This window comes from Acinonyx jubatus, chromosome B2, assembly GCF_027475565.1.
Source record: "Acinonyx jubatus isolate Ajub_Pintada_27869175 chromosome B2, VMU_Ajub_asm_v1.0, whole genome shotgun sequence".
Classification (NCBI taxonomy): domain Eukaryota; kingdom Metazoa; phylum Chordata; class Mammalia; order Carnivora; family Felidae; genus Acinonyx; species Acinonyx jubatus.
Genome location: NC_069385.1, coordinates 142,391,164 through 142,412,130, shown reverse-complemented (window position 1 = coordinate 142,412,130; position 20,967 = coordinate 142,391,164).

Below are 20,967 nucleotides of genomic sequence, written 5' to 3'. Positions count from 1 at the left end.
AGTGGCCGTTCTCAACCATGTAGCACTGAACTCCTCCTGGTGGCGTCATCACGGACGCATCTCATAGGTTTGAGTTATTCTTGGTCTCAAAAGTCCATCCGAGTCCACTTTCAACTCCATTTCACACTCAACCTGTTTAGTGTTTTCCTCCGCCCCTTTGTGGCTCGTGGGACCTACCAGGGGGAAGCAAATGTGTTCAATTTCTGCAAGGTTTCTTCCCCCTCCCGCTTCTGGATCACCATCTCTCTGGGCCACGTTGGAAGGGGATAGAGATGAGGAGAGATGGTCAAGTTCTGACATCACTGGCTTTCACGGTGTCGCTGTAGCCTCCTCATTGCCAACAGGAGCTAAACTTGAATTCCCTCGAGTGGCAAGTGGCTCCCTGTGGGGCACCCTTGTGATTTTCCAGGACATTCACAAGTGAGGGCACCCTACTGGCTACTGTATTTACCAGGGAAAATACTCGGGCTTGATTCTTTCTCTACCCCCACAGCTGTGCCCCCTGCTGTATCCCCCCAACCTCTCTGCTGCTGTGTCCTCGCCCTGCCAGCACCCTACTGGGGAAAACTGGCTCAGGGTCATCTGTCTCCTTGGGAACCCACAGCAAACTCATGCATCATAACCACTGGAAACAACCAGGAGGCCATAATACTGGTTTGCTTTTTATCCCATCCCGGGGTCTCCTGACAATCTTCTTCTCTTCCTGTCCACAAAGACACAGAGTGGATCGGGAGGTTAGATTCATGAACACACATGAATCTGAGGAAAGGGATGTGGCTTTCCCTTTCTTTTAGAACCGATGAGTAATTATCTCTGTCAGTAATTGTCAGAGAGTTGGCCTTGCAAATACTCCCTGCTAGGCCACTGAATCCTAACACCCTGCTCCTTCTACACTTGGTCTCCTGCTGGAGAAAGGTGACTGGATTGGGGGAGCTCAGCTTGTCCAACTGCCACTAAGCAACATGGGATTAGGGCCGATCTCTTCCGGCCGGCCGCAGAAGGCAGTGGGATTGCCAGACTGTTTCTGCAGCAGCATAAGGGCTTTGGCAGGCATTCCTCGACAGCAGACAATAAGAATTACTCCATCCAACATCCTGACAGAGAGGAAATAAAAAGGTAGAGCAGGAAGAGGATGAAGAGGAAAAAGGAGGCGGGGAAAAAAAAAGAAGGGGAAACACGAGTAAAAGACTTCAGAGTTGTGAAGGCTGAGATGCTATTAGAATACGGGATTTGGTAAAGACTTCAATCTATTGCTTAAATTTTATACCAGAAGAGCAAATATTATCTAACATTTTCCTTATACTCCCCTTTCCTCTTCTCTCTTCCTTTTCTGAAATTTGCCTTTGTATTCAAGTATTCTTTGCCCTTACTCATTAATTTGATATAGCTCTAGAGATGAACAAAACTTGGCACATCTTCAGATCAGAACTCAAGTCAATCCTCCTCGTCCTGCAAAGAAATCTTTCCCACATGCACAGGAATGCTGCCCAACAAAACCAAACTCTTGCGTCATGGCCAGCACTATTTTATCTGGGTCCTGCTTCTGACTCTAGCTGTGATGACCCAAACCTTTCAGAACACAACAGAATGCCCCAAACCAATCTTGAACCACCCCTTTCTCCAGCACGCACGCAAAATGTCAGCTTTCTTCTTTTAAAAGGCAGGCAAGTCAGAGAAAAACCTGCATGCACTTCCTTTCTCAGTCATTTACTGCTGAAAACATCTAATTCTCTTGTGTTACCCACTTAACTTCCTATTCTTCCATTTCTAAATATTTCCAACAGAGAGGATGGTATTTACAAGGGGCGAAGTTTGGTAATAAATGGACAATGAAACTGTATAAAACATAAGTTCACCACTAGCCCACAGACATCTTCATGTATTTGTCTCTCACAAAGTTTATTCCCCGCACAAATTCCGAGATACTGGAGATAAATAACTGAGGTGATGATATGAAAAGGTTTCTCGCAGCTTGACCATGACATATGAACCGAACACTGTATTTTTCAGACAAGATTGAGCGGAACCATGGGTGTTCTGTGGAGTCAGCAAGGGGTAGGCGGAAAGGGGATATTTGGGAAGAACATAACAATCACTCCCCTGCCAACCGGAGTGTGTCTATTTTCTTCTTCTTTTACAGATTTCCACGTAAGATTACATTTGAAGAAACGGGCCCTGCTAGAGGAAGAACGGTAGAGAAACACACAAAAATCCTTGAAATTCACTGATCTCATAGGTTAGTCAATCATGGGCGCTGTAAGAACTAAAAGAGGTTTGGAAAACCTCTATCCCCTAAAAGTTTGCTCTCAAGTTGTAGAGAAAGAGTGGGGGGCATACACATACAAGTTACTGTACCAAATGATAGAGAACAGTCAGCATAGCAGGTGACGCTAACCAAAGCACTACAGTGAATTAAACGATGGCGAGGAGACGTCTGGATGTGAGAACGAGGGAGCTTCTTGGACTGACGGCTTCACCGTGGGGTTGTGAAGGGTTGATGGGATATTGATAGGCACAAAACTAGAAGACGGAATATCTGTTGACTCATTTAAAATCATTTTGTGACCTAAGTATCCCCTACCTCTTGAGCTCTTAACACAAAGTGAACTGAGCTGTTAATGTGTAAAGCATTATAAGGTGTCAGTAAATAATCAAATTTGACCCAAGTACAAGAAATGCTCACATTTTTAACAGACATATAATAGCTCTCACTAGTATGCTCTCCTAATATGCTCTCCACATTAACAACGAAAACCACACGGGGATTGCTTATGCATTGCGGAGGATCATGTATGTCAATTTGGAGAGTTTGTACTTACTCTACAAGGCAACAGGAAACCAGGAGATTTTAGTGCAAGAGAGCAGTATGTCCGGAATTGGAAAAAGGCAACACGAACCCGGTTTGGAGGGTTGTGGGAGTGTGCGACTGGCAGAGAAAAAGAAGCGGCCGGGAAGCAAGTTGGAAGAGTGTTATGACATCCTACAAGAAAATCGAGGGCTCCGACAAGCCAAGAGAAGCAAAGCACGAGAGACGTGTAGGCAGAGCATCAGGGCTTGACTGCCTCAAAGAAGCGAGGCAGACATTAAGAGTCAAGAAAGCATCCACGCACTTGGAAGAGTAAATGAAAGATGAGAAAGAGGAGACAGGAGATCAATTAAGGTTTTGTCCAAATGCATCTGAACTCGATTTCCCTGTATCTCATCAACTTTGTACCAGAAACCGTCAAAAATGCTCGGTTACTTTAGCAAATCACAGAAATGAGTACACACAAGAGCCTCAGCTAGACTGTATCCAATGCCAGAACCAACGCATTTATCCGAGCTGGTGAGGACGAGTGCTAAGTCACCGGGCTCTTTCAACACTTACATTAAGACATACACTGTAAAGCACAGTGGATGAGTAGGAATAAAATGAAAACAACTCCTGTCCTCATAGAGCCAGCCCTGCACAAAACCTAAACAAAAGTCATGCCTCCCTCCCCCAAACCTGTCCATCCTCCCTAAGAATGTCTCACTCTCTCTTGAATCCACTCCTGTCTCCTGTCCCTTGTCTTACTCCCAGCAGATGGTCAGTTAGTCACAAATCAAATAAATGAACACTGTCCACTCCTAAGATAATAGTCATATTTAAAGTCTCTTGAAACTGAAAAGCCTTTAATCCCCTGAAAATATAACTCTAATAGTGAGATGACTGCGCCCCAGCATCTTTCCAAAATGCCCCCTGGGCATCCAGACTTGACTCTCCTACTCAGAAAGCTTCTGCAAGAACCATAACCTGTTTGGACAGCAAAGATAGGAAAGACAACTGGAGCAATGAACAACATTGAGAAAGCAAGGCAGGGACAAATGGGAAAGATAACATAGGTTTTAAAAACAGGTTCACATTTGCATGCCAAGCCAGCATGACAGGAGCCAGGCGAGCCTCGGTGACGGCTCTCCGTGAATTGGCTACAAGAAATCTTACACAACTCAACTGTTTAAACACAATTCTTTGATTCTAGCACTCAGAGCCACTCGTCTCACTTAACTGCACTCCCAGAAAAGGAATATGCTTATTGCATATTTCCAACTGGCTAAGACAGGAAACTCTAGGAGTTCTCATCGCACACACAAAAATTTCTGTAACCACGTGCGGTGATGACTGTTGACTAGGCTTATTATGGTGATCACAATACATACAGATATCGAATCTTTATGCTCCTTATGCTGTACCCCTGAAGCTAATGTAACTGTTACATGTCAACTGTACCTCCATAAAAAATAGTAAAAGCAAGCAAATTTATTTAAAGGAATAGACTTCTATTTTGAATAAAGAAATCAACAAATACGGTTTTCTTTTTTAAATATTGTATTGTAGATAGCATATTGGGTCTAAAACTTCATCTCCAGATGTAGTTTATGGTTATGCAGAGAAAAAGAAAAGGGTCCTAACCTTGTAACATTAACTGCAGGACATTTTAGCTACAAAAGCTAATAACGATCACTAAATCCTAAAAGTTGTAGGCCAGTCCAGTTCTCTGCTATTGGTCATTTAATAAACATTTAGTGAATTCCCACTTTACCCAGGCACTGTTTGTAGGTGTCCAGTTTACATCACTGAGCAAAGCAGGCAGACACTTTCCCTCATGGAACAGACAGTGTCTCTTAGGGAAGACAGACTACCCACAATAGACATGAATACGATCACACCATAGTATGATAGCAGGTGACCCATGCTATACCAAAAGAAAGAGTAAAGCAAGGTAAGGAATTTAGGAAGTACAGCTGGAGAAAAGAGAAGTACATTTTAAAGACAGGTGAGGGGCGCCTGGGTTGCTCAGTTGGTTGGGTGTCTGACTTCGGCTCAGGTCATGATCTTATAGCTCATGAGTTCAAGTCCTGCCTCAGGCTCTGTGCTGTCAGCTCAGAGCCTGGAGCCTGCTTCCGATTCTGTGTCTCCCTCTCTCTGCCCCTCCCCTGCTCACATGCTGTCTCTCTCAAAAATGAATAAACATTTAAAAAAATCAAAAATAAATCAAAATAAAGACAGGGGAGAACCCAGTAGGAAAGGCAACAGCGGCCTTTCCTATGAAATCCTGCAAACGCTGTGTTCTCTCACACCCCAGATCCACGTCCTGTCCCTGTTGGGCCAGATTTCCTTCTCTCCCGCAGGACTTCAAAAATGTTTCTTTCTCTGAGGCTCTAAGACTGATGTGTGCTTTTCAAACTCATGCAAACCTAAGTATTTTACTCACCTGCCTCTCTCTCGGAACTGAAAGATTTGAGGGTGAACTCGCCCAGATTAAGTACCTTTTTATGCAGTCAAATTTAAAATTTTTCTGCTCCCTGAATCACTAACCTCCAAAGTATTTTTGCCTTACAGCACCCTATCAGGGCCCCAAATTATAAAAGTTTAAAATGTTCTGGCTGTATTACTAGTCGAATATATCGTGGCATTTAAAACTATGCACAAAATATAAATTAAAGGACAGTGAGATAAAAATTAGAAACAGAAATGCTGATATTTTCTTCCCAAAGGGATTGAGGCCACTGGATTAATAGATTCCTTGTGCACACATGTAATTATACTACAGTTTAACTATCATAATAAAATAATTCTTTTACATACAATTCAAATCAAAGCACTCAGAGTGCCACAAGGGGCTGGGAATAACATTATATGTGAAGATCTCTCTTCATATGCATATATAAAATTTTGTCAGCTCTATTAAGTAATCACCATTAGCCCCTTTTATTGTTCCATCAATTCATCCACTGCTAAATAATAATCCAAGTTTTACAATAAAATTCTTTCCTACAGGGCTTACATCTCAAGGCAGGCCAAAAGCAGAGCGGTGGCCTACAAGAACGAACAAAACGTAGTACGTTTACCATGATGCACATCCATCTGTGTACGGAATTAATGAAGACATGCAAAGCTTAAAAGCAGATGGAACAGAAAGTGTGCTCGCTCACAGACAGATAGAGCACCTAGTCGGTTTCCCACGGCATCAAAGAAAGAGGGCTCCACCCCGTTTCCTTCTGTCTGCTGCGGAGTTTTCCACTTGCCTCCACGACCTCCTTTATTAACACGTCTCCCCGGAGATACTATAAAATTATAAAACAGATCCTGGGTTCCTGAACAAGACAAGGTGGCATACATCTAAATTTGTGCCCATTCCCCGTCCTGGACACAACAAGAGGTCACTACAGGAGATATCTAATCATTGGTAAGAACTGACGGGAACTGCTTTGGGACCTGAAAACTGGAGGAGGAACACAACCAGCACCCAACGCAGGGGGCGACCCAAGCTCGGCATTTCCGGAACCCCCGACCCGGCACCGGAAGGCAGCTGGGGAGGGCCACGCCTTCCCCCAGTGGAACCAGAATGAATACGAGGTGAGCCAGGCCCGAGCAGCAAGGTAGTTAGCTGGGCTGGAAGAAGCACTCTCCTTCCGGCGGAGACGCCGAGGATGCCATGCGGGGCAAGCAAGAGACACCACACAAGCAGCCTGGTTCTGGAAGTCTCCTTGTCCCCACAGGCCTGTGACACCCCTCCAGAGGGCACCTGTAGTGGGATTCCAACACAAGAAGCAGCCCAGCCTGGGAAACACTCCAGGTCCTCCTCAGAGGAAAAGATCCCATCAGACAAGCACCTGGCCAGAGAAGGCTCTGCAAGCTTGAAACTTCCCTTCACGCTGGGGACACCAGGGGGATGGCAAGGACCATCAGGAGAGCTAACTACACACACAGTAGGGCATCGGAAGTCTGTCGCTGAGAGCCTAAAATTCCCGTCCTCTGCCCAGAGACAGGGGAGCATCTAGGAGCACTTTAGGCGAGTCATGTGTTAGGAAGTTGTGGCTCGGGAAGCCTTGTTATTCCCATAGGCCCTGAAGCTGTGTTGTCGTACCTCGAGACAAGCAAAGATCCAGCCTGAAGGATCCCACTTTGCTTCCTCAGCCAGAACCATCAGGGGCCCCTGGGAACCCAAGAAGCATGAGATAAGTCAAAGAGATTAAAATAACATGGCAAAGACTTTGAAATTTAAGCCGTCGATGGAAACATAGTCACATAGTAGACCTAGAACTGCAGGCTAAATAAAAACAGGTTGACTTTCTGCTAAAATAAACGATTTATATAGGATCCTAAAGTATTCTAACGAAAGAACAAAACTGTCCAAACAACAAATGAAAACGATTTGTCATGTCAAGAACCCAAATAAGTAAATAAATAAATAAGTAAACCCTTGCATGAGAAAAGACAACCAACCAATGCCGACACTGGAATTAATCAGATATAATTATCTGACAGAGGTTTTGAATCAACCATCATAAAAATACTTCAAGATAAATTACAAATTCTCTAGGAATATATGAAAAAAAAAACACATCAAAGTAGAAGTTATAAAAAAGAACCAAATGGAAATTATATAAATGAAAGCTACAAAAGCAAAGGAAAAAAAAAAAAACCTCACAGAGTAGAAATGACAGAAGATAAGAATCCGTGAACTTCAGGACAACTCAATGGAATTCATGCAATCTGAACAACAGAGAGAAAACAGAATGAGGAAAAAAAAAAAACGAATAGAGCCCCGGGGACCTGTGGGATATCAATAAGAAATATACCGTTCATCTCAACATATTCAGAAAAAAAGAAACAGAATGGAGCAGAGAAACTAATCAAAGAAATAATGGCTGAAAATGTCCTAAATGTGGAAGGCAACAAAAATCTACACATTCATAACACTCAGCAACTCTGAAAAGGATAGACCCAAAGAAATCCACACCAAGACACATCATAATTAAATTTCAGGGAACGAAGGACAAAGAAAAAAGTCTAGAAAGTAACCAAGGAGAAATGATGCATTACCTATGGGGAAACACCAAGTGATAGGTCAGTGGATTTCGCTAATAAAACTATGAAAGATACAAGGAAATAAATCATACATGCAGAAAGAACCATCTATCACAAATTCTGTACTTGGTCAGCTATCGTGCAGGAATGAACGGCAAACAAAAGCATGTTCAGATGAAGAACAAAACTAAAAGAATTTGTCACTAGCACATGTACTTTTAAAGACTGGGTAAAGACATTCCACAAAGAGAAAGGGAGCAATAAAAGAATCTTGGAGCATCAGAACAAAACAATGACCGAAAGAACTGAGGATGTACAACACACTGGCCTTGCCCTCGTGAGTTTTATAAATCATACTTCTTGATTAAAACAGAAATTATAATACCATTTGATACTCACGAGAATGACATATAAAAGTGCGGAAGACTGGGGGCGAGTGGGTGCCTCAGTCAGTTATGTGTACAACTCCTGATTTCGTTTTGGGCCATGATCTCACAGTTTGCGGGATCAAGCCTTGCATCAGGCTCTGTGCTGAGAAGCGCAGAGTCTGCTTGGGATTCTCTCTCTCTCTCTGTCCCTCCCCCTCTCACTTGTGAGTACACGCTCTCTTTCTTAACATAAATAAACTAAAAAGAAACCTGGGAATATTGTAAATACTAATAGGCTGTAACAAGCTCATTCATTCATAGATGGAATAGATGATACATAGATCAACCCACAACATAAAGAGCCACTCAAAAGTACTAGAAATAAATTAACATGTAATCTTACAGAATGTTCAAATAACACAGAAAGTCAAGAAAAGGGAAAGAGAAATGAGAACAAGAAGAACTAAAGAAAGCAAATAATAAAATGGCAGACTTAAGAATTGACATATTATTAATTACCTGAAATATACATGGTCTACATACACCAGTCAAAAGACAAGAGATTGGCAGAGTGAATTAAAAAACATGAGACATTATATGTTGATTCAAAGAAAGTCATTTCAAATGTAATACCAGAAAGATGTTGAAAGTAAAAGGATGAAGAAAGATATATCATGCAACATTAATTTAAAAAAGAAGCAGGGTGACTATATAAATCTCTGGTAAAAGAGACTTCAAACTAAAGAAAATTCCTGGAGACAAAGAAAAACATAAGGATGTTACATAAGGGAAGAGACCAATCCAGCAGGAAGACATAATAATCCCAAATATACCCACACCAAATAACACAGTCTAAAAGTACATGAAGCAGAAACTGATAAAGCAGAAGGAGAAATTAATAAATCCACAATTACAGTTAGGGACTTCAACACCTCCCTCTCAGAAACTGATAGAACTATAAGATGGAAAATCAGCAAGGCTACAGAAGATATGAACACCACAAACAGGACCAGAATGACATATTTAGAACATTCAATGATAACAAAATATGAATTTTTCTCAAGTGCCCCCTGGAACATTAAGACAGACCATATCTTGGTGTGCCTGGGTGGCTTAGTCGGTTAAGTGTCTGACTTCGGCTCGGGTCATGATCTTGAGATTCCTGAATTCAAGCCCCACGACGGGCTCTCTGCTGACAGCTCAGAGCCTGGAGCCTGCTTCGGATTCTGTGTCTCCCTCTCTCCCTCTCTGCCCCTCCCCCACTCACATTCTCTCTCTCTCTTTCTCCCTCTCTCTCTCTCTCAACAATAAACATTACAAAAAAAAGATCATATCTTGAGTCATAAAACGAAGCTCAATATATTTAAAAGTATTGAAATCAGAGTGTATTCTCTAACTAAAATCCAAAAAACCCCAGAAATAACAAAGACAAAAAAGAAAATCTCTAGGCATGTGTTAATTAAACAACACATTTCTAAATGATCCAGAAGTCAAACAGGAAATTTTAATAAAATTTTAAAAATAGAAAGAACTTAATATAAATGAAAGCACAGCATACCTAGGTATATGGAATGTATTTAAAACAGTGCTGGCAGTGAAATTTAGAGCACTGATGCTTACGTTAGAAATAAGAAGGGGACACTTGACTGGCTCAGTCACTAGGGCATTCAAGTCTTGAACTCAGGTTTGTGAATTTAAGCCCAATGTTGGGTGTAAAGATTATTTAAAAATTTTTAAAAAATCATAAAAATAAACAAAGAAAAAAGGAATTATCTACCTTATACTAGAAAAAGAAGGATAAAGTAAACCTAAAACCAGCAATAGGAAGGAAATAATAAAAATAACAGTAAGAAGTAATGAAACCAAAAACAAGAAAACAGGAGAGAAAAAAATATCAATGAAACAAAAAAGAGGTTCCTTGAAAAAAAATCATAAAATACATAAATTTCTACCAATGCTGAAAAAAAAGAAACAAATCACCAATATTGGAATGAAATAGATGTCACTACAGATATTACAGTTATTTTTAAAATTACCAAAAGAATACGACAAAACAATCTTACAATCACGAAGTTGAGAACATAGAAGAAATGATCAGTTTCTTAAAACACAAATTACCACAACTCAACCAAGAAGAATTAGATCACCTGGATAGTCATATAATGTTTAAGGACACGAAAATTGTAATGTGAAAGCCCTTGAACAAAAATATGAAAATAAAAAAAATAAACATCCTGAAAAAGAAATCTTCAACCCAGATTGTTTTAAAGAATTCTACCGAATAATTAGTCAATTTTGTACCACCTCTTTCAGAGAATACAAGAGGAAAAAACCTTCGCAACTCACTTGATGAGGCCAATATTGCCCTATACCAATGCCCTATACCAAAAACAAAGGCAGTACAAAAAAAAAAGAAAGCAACAGATCAACATCATTCATAAATTTATATTTAAAAATCCTCACACTCACACACATAAATCAGCAAAATGAATCCAACAATGTATAAAGACAGATCTTGAACTGTTTCTGGTCTCCTCCAAGGTCTGGTTGGCTCTTCAAATAGCAGGGATAAGGCAGTGATACGGTCAGTTTGGGTCCTAATTAGATGATCATCAATACAGCAATATGGTGACAAATAACCAAGTGTGTGTCAAACTATACACTGACTTTTCCATTAAAGTTAATCTGGCCAATAGTCATTCTAAATGTCTATTAAAAACATATACGGGGTGCCTGGGTGGCTCAGTTGGTTCAGTTACTGACTTTTGATCTCGGCTCAGGTCAAGATCTCACAGTTTGTGAGATTGAGCCCCACATCGGGCTCAGGCTTGTGCTCTCCTCTTCTCTATCTCAAAAAAAAAAAAAATTCTCTCTCTCCCTACCTATCCTACAGTTATTTTTAAACAAAAGAATACTAAAAATAATTTTATAATCATGAAGCTGATAACATAGAAGAAATGATCAGTTACTTTAATAATTAAATAATTTAAAATAATTAAAATTAATTTAAATAATTAAAAATTTTAAATAATCTAAAAATTTTTTAGAAACACATACAACTACTTAACAGGCGGAAGAAGATACTTCTACACTATCCAATAATGGATGTACTTGATACTCTCTCTTTGCCTCTCCTTTTTAAAAAAGGCTTATTTATTTTGAGAGAGAGAGCGTGAGCAGGGGAGGGGAAGAGAGAGAGGGAGAGAGAGAATCCCAAGAAGGCTCCACACTGTCAGTGTGGAGCCCGACCACATGAACTATGAGGTCATGACCTGATCAAAATCCAGAATCAGATGCTTAACTGAGTCCCCACTCAGGCCCCACTTTTGCCTCTCTAGACCATGCTTCATCCTTTGCTATCATGTTATGAACCTTTGGAGGCTGACCTGACCATACTGCATTTCTCTGATTCCCTTGGGTTCTTCTACTTGAGTTGGCCAATGATAGACACTAGCAAGACCTCAGTCAGTGGCAAAAGAGAGAAGCGGACCTCTCTCTGCCCCCCTTCCTGCTGGAAAGGGGCTAGGTTTCTTTGCTGAAGCCCAGAGGTCTAGTCAGAGGCCCCGCTACCTAAAGGACTCTCCACAGATTTCTAATTCCACTCTCTCCCTTTGTTCCCGCAGCCCTAAAAGTGTCAATGTCTCCCTGCTCCTGCCTGTCATTTTTGTCATTCCTTTCAGGTTAACCTTAACTCTGACTGCAACTTCCAACTAGTTCCTTAAACTCTAGCCAGCTCATTAAGTTCCCCTTACTGTCCTCATTTGAGTCTACAATCTTGTTTCCTGCTAATGATACAGATGACTACAGAGCCGCTAGATGACGACAGTCCCTCAAAGATCTATCACTAATGTGCCTAAGGTAGGAGGGTGACATCTTTTTTTTTCCCCTGACTCCAAGATCATAAATACAGAAACATCCACAGGTGCCACAAGAGCAGGTAAAAATAACTGTAAATAAAATCATCAACCATTGAATTCAGAAATCTGTTGCACTTGTATACACTAATAACGAAGTAGCAGAAAGAGAAATTAAGAAAAAAAATCTCTTTCACAACTGCATCAAAAAGAGTAAAATACCTAGGAAGAAACTTAACCAAGGAGGGAAATGACCTATACTCTGGAAACTATAAAACATTGATGAAAGAAAAGGAACATGACACAAACAAAGGAGAAGATATTCCGTACTTATGAATTGGAAGAATCAATATTGTTCAAATATCCATACTGTGCAAAGGAGTCTACAGATGTAATGCAATGCCTATCAAAAGATACCAACACCATTTTTAACAGAACTAGAATAATCCTCAAATTTGTAGGGAACCACAAAGGATGACAAACACCCACAACAATCTTGAAAAAGATCAACGAAGCTGGAGGAATCACAGTCCCAGACTTCAAGATATATTCCAAAGCTGGAGTAATCAAACAGTATGGTATTGGCACAAAAATAGACACATAGATCAATAGCACAGAGCAGAGAGCCCAAAAATAAACTCACACTTATGTGGCCAATTAGTCTACGACAAAGTAGCCAAGAACATACAATGAGGAAGAGGCAGTCTCTTCAATAAATGGTGCTGGGAAAATTGGACAGCTACATGCAAAAGAATGAAACTGGACTTTCTTATACCACACACAAAAATAAACCCGAAATGGATTAAAAACCTAAATGTGAGACTGAAAACCATAAAAATCCTGGAAGAAACCATAGGCAGTCATTTCTTTGACATTGGCTGCAGAAACATTCTTCTAGATATGTTTCCCAAGGCAAGGGAAACAAAAGCAAAATTAAACTATTGGGACCACACCGAAATAGAAAGCTTTTGCACAGTGAAGGAAACCATCAACAAAACAAAAAAGCAACTTACTGAGTGGGATAAGTGCAAAAAATGTATCCAATAAGGGATTAATATCCAAAATATATAAAGAACTTACACAACTCAACAACAGAACCCCCCACCAATCCCATTAGAAATGGGCAGAGGACCTGAGTACACATTTTTCCAAAGAAGACATCCAGATGGCCAACAGACAGACACATGAACATGTGCTTAACATCATTCATCAGCAGGGAAATGAAAATCAAAACCACAATGCTATCACCTTACCCTTGTCAGAATGGCTAGAATCAAAAAGACAAGAAATAACAAGTGTTGTCAAGGATGTAGAGAAAAAGGCAAACTTGTGTACTGTCGGTGGGCATGTAAATCAGTGCAGCCACTGCAGAAAACACTACATTTTTTAACTGAAAAAATTAAAAATAGAATTCGCATATGACTCACTAATTCCACTACTAGATATTTACCCAAAGGAAAGTAAAACACTAATTAGGAAAGACATACACACTCCTGTTTATTGCAGAATTATTTACAACAGCCAAGATATGGAAGCAACCCTACCTGTCCACCGACAGATGAATGGATTCACGTGTGGTTGTGTATGTGTGTGTGTATATGTACACACACACACACACACACACACACATAATGTGAAATTACTTACCATATCAAATGATGAGATCTTGCCATTTGCAACAACATGGATGAATACAGCAGGTACAATACTAAGTGAAATCAGAGGAAAAGAGACAAATACCATATGACTACACTCATATGTTAGAATTTAACAAACAGAAACAGAAAAAAGAAACAAAATGCAGACTCTTAAATATACAGAACTGGTGGCTGCCAGAAGTGGGGGAGGGGAGGGAAGGGGGATGGGTGAAATAGGTGAGATTAAGAGAACACTTATGATGGGCACTGAGTAATAAACAGAATTGTTGAATCACTATATTGTATATATACGTATATACGTATATATTGTATATATAATATACAAAGAAGTCCTCACTATATGGTTATGTATAGCATTATGCATGGTGGGGTTATTAAATATTGAAAATATGCCAGATCTTTAATAGTAAATTCAACCAGTTTCCAATAAAAATAATGGCAGAACTTGAGAGGTCAGCAAATGGCTAAGACAAATCTTTAAATAATAATCAAAATGAAAAAGAAAACTATTCATGTACTTTCTCTTTACCTTTTATACAATTCTGTAGATATTTCAGCCAATAGCCTTGACATAAAAAAGGGGTTTGTATACTATTAATCGTCTGGCACGATTCACTGGATATATAGACAATGAAGGAATCTTGAAAATCAGCTAGACAATCCTCCCATTTTAGAGGTGCATAAATAGACCCAAGAATGATTATGACATTTATCTAAATTCATAAAATTAGATATCCAGAGTAGAAACAGACACTAAATTTTCTAATTCCAATCCAATGGGATTTCTCATAAACCATGATGTCTCTTCAAAACTTGACCTTTTTAAAAAATTTTTTAATGTTTATTTTATTTATTTTTGAGAGACAGCATGAGCGGGAGAGGGCAGAGAGAGAGAGAGAGAGAGAGAGAGAGAGAGAGGGAGACCCAGAATACGAAGCAGGCTCTAGGCTCCGAGCTGTCAGCACAGAGCCCGACGCGGGGCTCGAACTCACGAGCCGTGAGATCATGACCTGAGCCAAAGTCGGACGCTCAACCGACTGAGCCACCCAGGCGTCCCAAAACTTGACCTTTCAAGTAAACAGAGGTTTCAGCACGTACCTCTGTTCGCTGTTGCAAATCCAGCTTTTTCTCCTAAATCGCTGTGCCCTTCTAAGTTTACACACGCTATACACGTAAGTGGCACACGCTTTAGAGGTAACATTGTGATGAACGAGTAAATGTGATCCCCTCACCAGCCTGGAAACAAGAATTCATCTGCACGTATCGACAAAGGTCACATATTTGTCATGGCTACCTGGGGCCCGGCCGATAGCTTCTTTTGGAAATTATAAAAACAAAAACTGAATAATTCAGTTATTTTCAAAATGTTTCATTAATGTTAGTCAGAGCTTAAGTTACTTACGTTCCTTCACATTAATTATCAAATAAACTCTTCTACATGACCATTACGTTTCCAGAGATCCCTAAACGTCTGTGTTTCTGACAAGCAGACTCTCCCTGGCTTATACAATTACCATCAGAGCTCCTCCAGACAGGCTCCTATATCATCCATGAACTCAGCCAAATATCACATACCATATGTCAATAATTCTGCTTATACGTCCTAAATGTATTTTTAAACAACTTTTATTTGGAGGCGAACGTGACTATCAGACAACATTTAGGAAATATCTCCCTTCCTTTGGGCTCTATGCCTCTGTTTATAGATGTCCCTCCATGATTGAACCTAGAGGGGGAAATGTACTTTTTATGGTAGTAATTTTTTTCTCTTTTCCCCCCATTTGTTCAGCTGAGAACAGGAAATGAAAAAACTTGAGCAATGGAATTGAACAAACTATAAACTACATCTGTTTCTGGCGGGCTGCAGGCCTACCCACCGTCCTCACAGTGCTGTGGGACAAATTCCCCGCTTACATCTGCTTTTTGCCTAGGCTGGGATTTCATGTAGTAGATTTCTCTAACATGACAGCCAAGTGCACAAAGACGATATAGAAAATAAAGCAGACGCCAACAGCGGGCCGAACCCAAGCTAATCGGATAATATTGCTATAATTTTTCAGCCTTTTTCTTTCTTTTTTCTTACAGGACTAAGCTTGCCCTGGGTGATATCTCGTAGATTTTCAAATCCCATATACCATCCCAAAGTGAGAAACCAGAACATTCCATGACCACGTGGGGCCCAGTCAGCTGCAGCTCTGACAGAATAGGGGGTGTTGTTAGGGAGCAAAGGGAGGCAACTCTGAGAAAATAAGTTATTGACACCGAAAAACAGGTACTTGAACGAAAGTCAAAAGATATCTTTCTGATGGGGTGGAATAGTGTTTGGCGACCTGAAAAATCACACATCCACATGGTGTACTCAGTTACCAACTTCGGGATTGTTGCAATAAGATAGAAAACCGAGAATAAGGGGCATACAGCTTTCACCGGCGGAACAAAAAACGACGAAGGCCTAAAAAGCAGACTGCCATGGGGAGGCAGGGGTACAGAAAGGGAGACAGCAGGCAGCAGAAGGGATACTTCACCTGCACCAGTTTCCTGTAATGGGCTGGATCTGGTTCTGAGCCCAGAGAAAAAGAAAAATGTACCTCCTGTGTCTACTGCTTCTAAACCAAACGGGGCCAAAACTCAGGGGAGTGCCCGTTAAGTGCGGCCTTTCAGCTTTAAGAACAAAGAAAGAAACTTCTGTGAACTGGCATTTGAACTTAAACCCCACACTAAACACCGCTTCTATGGCAAAGGAGTTCAAAATGGCTTACAAATGAACTTCTTGAACAAAACCTTTCCCAGGTAAGAGATTTCCTACAAAGTGGCAAAGAGGAAAACAACAAGAAAAAAAGAGATCATCCCAGGAACCAATTTTGCTATGCTTAGGAAAACCTAGAAAGTTGTAGAAAGAGACAGGTTAAAATGTAAAATTTCTTCAAGCCACCAAATCATACATTTTGTGTGAAATGATTTTGGTCCTAGACAGCGGTGGATTAGCAAAGTCTTTATGCCATATATTAGTTTAAAGGCCCTCCCTCCGTTAATACCATGTGCGTAACTGCATTTGAATGTATGTAAGCTGTTCCTTTGTTTATAGGTAGGCAGTGAGGCCAGAGAACGGAGGTTTGAAAAAAAAAAATGTTTAAGTGAGTTAATCATTTAAAGTGTGATTAGCTCTTCCAATTTTAGTGATAACTTTCTTACTCATCATAATGACAATCAAGTCACTGATCATCTGATTTCCCAATTTTAAATTACTTGCGGGACTGTCCCGAAATTACCTTGTTTTAAAGGTTTTTTTTTCAACGTTTATTTATTTTTTTGGGGACAGAGAGAGACAGAGCATGAACGGGGGAGGGGCAGAGAGAGAGGGAGACACAGAATCGGAAACAGGCTCCAGGCTCTGAGCCATCAGCCCAGAGCCTGACGCGGGGCTCGAACTCACGGACCGCGAGATCGTGACCTGGCTGAAGTCGGACGCTTAACCGACTGCGCCACCCAGGCGCCCCGAAATTACCTTGTTTTACTTCATTGTTTATTCAAGGGTTTATTATCTGCTTCCCCTGAGAAGAGTGTAAATTCCATGAGGGCAGGGACTCCACAAATTGTTTACCACTGTATCTCCAGTACCTAGAATAGTACAGGACACAGAGGGGTTGTTGAGGGAATGAATGGATCATATAATGAAATTTTTTCCTATACCCATCTTATTAAAAAAGTGTAAAATGCTAAAGCTACTAAAGGAATATTTGAAACGTTGGTTAATCCGTTAGGATAATCTCAAATTCTAATTACCTCCAAATATCTTTCCATTGTCAGTAAATCATTCACTTGTAAATTTACTACCAATATGGTAACCATCTCAGTCTTCACAAAAGCATTCAGGCTCAATGATACTATTCTAAATATAATCCTAGAAGGTAAATATTAAGGAAAGCAATTCCAAGCCATTAGGTTAACTACAGGCCAACTCCATCCAACAGTAGAAAGTTCTTGGCTTGAGAATCAAGAAACAGAGATTCTAGTCTAAACATTTACTTACTACTTGTGGGAACTTGTGTAGGCCATTTGACCTCTCTGAGCTAAAGCCTCCTGTAAAATGTCAAGATTGGATGTAATTGCCAAGACCTTTGGTAGCTTCAAAAAGCCTATCAGGGCAAGAAATTGAAATTGTTAGCAGAAGGAAAATTGTGCGATGCATATATACGTACTAACAACAGAATACGCTCCAGTTTTTACCGAGGGCCAGACCTTCTTCCCAAGTACTTAACATCAGTTAACACACAAAATCTTCACAAAGAAGTCTTTGAGGTGGCTTTCCTCCCTTTCGTTTTAGAGAAAGGGAAATGGAGGCTGAGACACATCAGGGGACTTTCTCAAGGTTTGAACAGACAGACGTGCACAGCTCAAGACTCCAAGTGATCTGCCCTCTGCCGGCCTTCATCCTCCTGGCCCACCTCTTCCGACATCTCTGCACACAAGCCCCCCTGGATTTCTCTCTGGACCCTGAGCACAGATACTCGTTCCTGTCTCAGATCCTTTATACTACTCGCGCTCTTTCCTTGGAGGGTTCCTTCCATGGCTGGTTCCCTATCTTATGCGGGTCTCATATCAAAAACCATGGTCTTGCCCTGGTCCCTCTAGCCAAAGTCATCATGACATGCACCAACTTCTTGTTCTTCCCCGGATCTATCACCATGTGAAACAATCTCATGTCATGGCTCAGTAGTTCATTCATTCATTATTTCCTCCTGCGACTGGAATGTAAGTTCCACAAAGGCAGGGATTTTAAACTGTCATCACTGTATCTCCAATAGCTGGAACAGTAGAGGGGATAAAGTATTTATTGATTACACGAAAAACAGATGAGAGCATCAACAATGACTTTCCTATATTCAACTTAACTACTCAAAAGTATGAACACAAGAGCTACGCCCTCGATACGCTGAATCCTCTGTTATGCTGTTTGAGTAAGATTGTCAGACAAAGGAGAATTGAGTTTACTGACAATATTTAGTACTCACATTTCTCAGAATTTCTGCTTTACTGTCAATTCCTATCAAAATAATTATGTAAACATTTCTTTCTTTTTTTTTTTTTCATTAAGCGAGTGCGTTCATTTCAGAGAGGAGTTCGGATCTTTTACTAAATCACCCAAGAAGCTGAGTGACAACGTGATTCATCAAAAACATTAAGTTCACAGAATCTAATGCTTGCAAGAACCCTTACATTTTGTATTAAAATGTATATGCTTAAAGAGCGGAGCACAGGTGATGGGCAGAGACAGACGGAACAGCAACCACGCTGCGTGTCCTCTCTGGAGAAGGTAGTAAAACATTATTTTACCAGTACAGAAATAGGTGACAGTAGGCGAGTCTTGAGTACAGTCTGATTTGGGGGGGGGGGGGTGACTTAAAGAACACAGGGAGCCCTAGACTGGAAGGGTATGGAAGAGTGGAAGGTCAGAGCTTTCACCGTCCTCAAAATTCTCATGCTCGCTTCCATAAGTTACTTCAGGTAGCTTTAAAAATCCACACAATATACTAAGAAAAGGTAAAAACAGGGTAAGAAATGTCATCAGGGGAAAATGACAATAGAAGAGACCCACTGAAGCCAGGGCTGAAGCGAGTACACAAGCTGCCTGTGGATACGGACTCTTGGATCCTTGCTAGATCACCTACTGACCCAACCTCTTCTGGCATCCAGGGCGAGGAGAGCCTTGCGGGGCAGAGCCACCAAGTCTAGGATTCCAGGGAAGCCCAATCAGGCGTATTCACCGTTGTGCGGATGGGGAATGGGGCCCACGACAGGCACTGCTTGGAAATCCAAGAGAATCTCCTCCCATGGGTCCTCATAAAGATGGCAGTAGGCGATGAACCAAGCCCAACAGCATCCTACACTAAGGGCAGCAATGTGTTTCCTCAGGCTGTTTTATATAAAATTACTCACTGTAGGCTGCGGCACTGCACTCAAGAAGCAATTCAATAAAAGCAGTTATTCGAGCAGCCAGCGGCAGTAAGCAGTCAATTAATGCAGTTCCGGGCAGGACCACCTATACTTTCCGTGGTGTGTGCCTGTGCGTGTGTGCACATGCACACACGTGTGTATAAGCGCGCTTTCACTCAAGTGAGCTTTCCACAGCATTGGAGCCTCAGGGACCTCAAGGTGTACTCCTTACCAGCCAGCTACCTGGAATGCAGCTACCCTGTGTCGTGCCTTCGTGCGGAGCAAGAGGCTATCCTGGGAGGGACTAACATTTCTCAGTCGCCAAGGGAAGAGGCAAGAAGTTCCTCGAGACATAATTTTGGAAATACAGATCAAGGGACCAACAGGTCCCTGAAGTTCACCAGCAGAAGGTAGGCAGCTGAAAAAGATTAACCTGAAAATTATACATGCAGGCAAACCAATCATGCGTGCCTTTCGGCATTTTAAGTCTGGGGAAAGAACCTCTGAAATGGTTCATCTTGAAGAGCAGGTCGTGCTCTGTACAACAGAGGAGAACTGATGGAAAAATATATGCCTACAGAATTAAATAAGTTAACATACTGAATATGATCAAAAATTGTAAGGGACACCTGACTGGCTCAGGGAGTAGAGTGTACGACTCTTGACCTCAGGGCTGTTGAGTTTGAGCTCCATGTTGGGTGTAGAGAGTACTTAAAACTAAAATCTTAAAAAAAAAAAATTATAAGCCAGTTGTATGTTACAGATAGTTTTCAAAAAAATAATAATAACGACTTTTGCTTCAGAGTCGTACCCCTGCCATGCACTTCAAAGAATTTAAGTGTACCTCTCTATCCTCTGCTTTAACACTCTAGAAAAACAGAATGTGTAGCTTAATATTTAATACTGATGTTTTATTTCTGTACTCAAATATCAGTTTACCTATCTTAATGCAAATATATTCTTCTTTTGAATTTTTTAAACATTTATTTATTTGTGAGAGACAGAGAGAGAGCAAGAACAGGGGAGGGACAAAGAAAGAGAGAGGGAGACACGGAATCCGAAGCAGGCTCCAGGCTCTAAGCTATCAGCACAGAGCCCTAGGCGGGGCTCAAACTCACACACCATGAGATCATGACCTGAGCCGAAGTTGGAAGCTCAACCGATTGAGCCACCCAGGTGCTCCTAAATATATTAATTCAAATATTCAATATATAACTTTTTTCATAACAGACCCTCTGAACTCCTCTGTAGGAACCTCACAGAGGACACCATTCTTTACATCATTCGCTTCATGAGGAATCTTGCAAAACATCCCTGTC